This window comes from Rutidosis leptorrhynchoides, chromosome 7 (genome assembly GCF_046630445.1).
Source record: "Rutidosis leptorrhynchoides isolate AG116_Rl617_1_P2 chromosome 7, CSIRO_AGI_Rlap_v1, whole genome shotgun sequence".
Taxonomy (NCBI): domain Eukaryota; kingdom Viridiplantae; phylum Streptophyta; class Magnoliopsida; order Asterales; family Asteraceae; genus Rutidosis; species Rutidosis leptorrhynchoides.
In genome coordinates, this window is record NC_092339.1 from 111,605,170 (window position 1) to 111,609,393 (window position 4,224).

Genomic DNA, 4,224 nt, shown 5'->3' on the forward strand with positions numbered 1-4,224 from the left:
AAATAATAATAATAATAATAATAAAAGAAAATAAATATAATACATAAATAAATAAGTAAAACCGTATAAAAATTTTTTTAAGATCATAAGTATCTGGTATCAATCGGCTAGGAGTTAGAGACTTGATCCATAAGTTTCAAAGCCTAGTTAAACTCAAATTAATCATGGAATCATAGTGCCATTAGGAGACTCAATCTATCTATATAACCATCGAGATTCCAAGATAAATCACCACGTAAACCTGCTGTCATTCAATCGATTTTTCTCCTGCATTCTCTCCTGTGTTTCTGTCGACTAAAAACCCTCAAGAAACTTCAGCCTGCATCGATAAAACACCACCATCACAGCCATTCAAACCTGCATGAATACATCCTATTCCTGCTGCGTTTTATCTCCTGTTCTTGCCTGCTAATCGACATCAAATCAGTCCAAGAAAAATCGTCCATTGTTGCTTCTGTTTCTGCTGTGCAAGTCGCCATCATCAAACCTGCAATTCATCATGTAAGTTTACTTCTGTCCTGCTGTTTTATTCAATCCATAACAGCCATTTAAGTTTGATTAATTGTTGTAGCTTTTCTGTCTTCCTGTCGTGATTATTCAGACCCAAACGGACCTGATCTGGGTCGACATTGTTGCTGTAGTCTGCTTCAGTTTCTGGTTTTGTTTTCGCATCATCATCATCCTCTCAATCTTGCCTAAGGTAGTCTATAATCCCTAGTTAATTCCTACTTAAATCTATTAGTTAATAAATATAAGTATTAAGGTAAAAGGTTATGATTTTATGTTGTGTTATGAGATGAATAAAAAGTATGTTTAAATTAGATAAAGATTTATGATGTTGTTAAAGTTTAAAATTGGATCAAGTATTATAATTAGTTATGATTTTAAGTGGTAACTAGATTGTGATAATGATAAAAGATGTATGAATTAAAATTATGGAGTAATAAGGTTAAGTAGGTTTAATGAAAGTTGATTAGTAAAAATATAATGGAGATGATCAAAGTAAAAGTATAATAAAAAGATGATAACGAGTATAATTGTTATGATTATGGGTTAATGAATATAACTAGTAATTATGAAGAAAAGTTATGATTTTATGTGAAGAGTTATGAATTGGTTAGTAAAGGTAGATAAAGATTTTGATTAATGACATAACTAAGGTTGTTAGGATTAAAAGATTAAAAGAAGATTAGGGTTAGAAGTCTTGGATAATACATGATTAATAAGAGTTAGGGTTAATAAATATGACTTGTTATTATGTTGGAAACTTAAGATTTTATGTTAAAGATATTTAGGTTATGATCATGATGTACGTGCATGCATGCATGCATACGTACGTATGTGCATGTATACACTGTATGTATATGTGTGTGTGTGTGTATATGTAAATATATGCATACGTGTATATGTATGTGTATATGTGTATGTATATGTACGAGTGTATGTATGTATGAATGTTCATTATGTAAACTAATAAGTTAATAAGCCTAATAATAATAATAAGTATTAAGTATATGTACCATCCTGCACTTATATATATGTAACATATACACTTACTAAATATATATACATATCACATAGTTATAATTACATACATGTATGATAATAATAAAGAATATATGTATGTATCACATAGATATAATTATATATGTAACATATAATGATAAGATTACATATTAGTTGAATAATTAAAGTAAATAACAAAACTATTATTAGCATAACATGTACACATACCTATATAGTAACACATAATAACACTAATAATATTGTCACTTATGTACATATAACTTTCTCGAAAACGGTCACTGTTAATATAGTTTACTAAATTAATAAACAAGCTATATGTCTAATAGACATTACCTAATCGAACATTATATCTCTAGGTTGAGATCTCTGCTTACACACTCCATTCATACTACGTGTGTGGTTTTGCTTGATTGCTATTAAGGTGAACTTCATAGCCCCTCTTTTTACTCTTTCTTAACTGTTTTATAACTTTTGGGGTGAGACACATGCTTGCTTTCAAACTGTTTTACGCTTAGACACAAGTACCCACAAACTGTTTAACTGTGCTGACATGCTTTGATTCATGCTAAATCCCTACCATGATATCGTTAATTGCTACGTATAAAGGCAAGCTTAGTTATTGTGAATAGCGCTATTGAGAGTGACGTCTCTAACCATTTGACCGTTGGTCTTTGGTTACATAATAATGATTAAACGACACTGACAGTTCAAGGTGTCCTGGGGTAACTTTGTTTACGTATCGATATCATAACTTTCAGCAATTACTTTTGATAACTAAATCTTGTGGTCTAAAACTATATATTAAACCTATGTTGTTCACTCAACCTTTTTGGTTAACTCTTTAAGCATGTTTTGTCTCAGGTACTTAGATTTATTGCTTCCGCTGTAGAACTCTGCTGTTACTTAGAAGTCAAGCCAAGTACTGGGACCAGAGTTAACATCTGCGTCAATGACGATTTTGGCGGGGTGTTACAAACTGTTAAGGCAATGTCCCCTGACATGCTTTTAATTATGGTCTATAACGTATCGGATGCAATTACTATCCTTTGTAGGAGCAATAGTAAAGCTCACCCTTATAATTTTTCGGTCTGGCACAAGGTCCTGTCTTTGACCATGCTATGCAACCACCGTTCTTACGGTTGACACCCAATTTAGTTCAGGTGACCTAATGAATTCCAGGTGAATTTTCAGGATTTTACGTTCAATGGTAATGAACGCATTGAAAATGGGTTTTCAGAAAACAAATCGGTTTGTAATTTTGATCAAAATATTTTCTCGTTCAGCTCGAGTTTAGATATCATTGAATTCCATGAGTTTGAATTCTCAATCTTTAAGGTCAATCTCTAGGATTGAGTAATATCAGTCTTAAAAGCTGATTTTTGATCTTTAAGGAGATTATCTTTTCTGGGGATCTGATTCATTAGTCTTATCCAGCTAATTTGCACGGTGTCCTCCCCATTTTACAAGATAGATCCTCTCATGGTTAGGATAAGTCTGACCACTTGGCGACCCTGTTTGATGCTGAGGTCCGTGGATTTCCTGCTGATTTTAGAGATGACTTTTCTAGATTTTTCGTCAACCTACAGCTGGTCTGGACGACAACTTCATGACCTAAATCAAGAAGCATGTTTCTTTTTCAGAAGACTTTACTTCCTTTAAATGATGGAATTGATTCATCGTGTAGATCCATCTCTCTTACAGTAAATCGGGTAAAACTTTTTAGATTAGTCCAAAGCAAAAGTATCTTCAGTTATTTGTACAAAAATATGTGATATATGTTTTAAATAACTTTGGTAAATTTTCCCACACTTGGCTTTTATTTTCTTTTATTTGCCTTTTTATTGTCCTCTATTCCATTTTAAATGAATTCTAACATTTTGGTTTATTTCTCAATTTATGTCCTTTCCGAGGTAACAATAATTTCAGTGTTAACACCTAGTTTTATCGTTCATAAATATGTATAAACATGATTTTGAATTCATTTAATTGAAAATTTTGAAAAATTTTACTAGAATTGGGTAGTCAGTATATAAGACTAGGGCTGTTCTTTATTATCAGAGAGCACTAGATTCTAATACAACTACTGCGTTACTAGTATTTTTAATGGTAACCAAGTGTTTAAAAAAAAAAAAATTAAAATCGAAAGAATTTAACCCCTTCCCACACTTAAGATCTTGCAATGCCCTCATTTGCAAGAAATCAGTAACAATTTAAATTATTGAGGGTGATTAGCGTAGAAAAATGATTAAATTTTACCAAAGTTTCCAAACATATTGGCGTTTGTTTGCTGAATGATAAATGGCGCACATCATTTGTTCATTCCGTCTGTTGGTACATCACATTTGTTTTTCATTTTTTTCGTCAAAAGTACTAGCTTTTGCTGAACTTAATGCCAGTCTTTGAAAATGCGTTGTTTTACCCTGTTTTGTACATGAGATAAAATACAAACACATATATACATATTTTTGAAGTTGGGTTTTCACACCACATTCAAAAATTATTAAAATCTAATAAAGTTAGAAAATTATAAAAGCTATTATAATAATAAAATAAGAAATAAAAAATAAGAAAATTAAGAATTAGTAACATTACAATAAAATAAACAAAAATATAAAATAAGAAAATTACGGATGAGGAGGATGGTTCCAATATGGGTCCCAAGCGTATCCATAGATGCTGTAAAATGCTTGGGCCGGG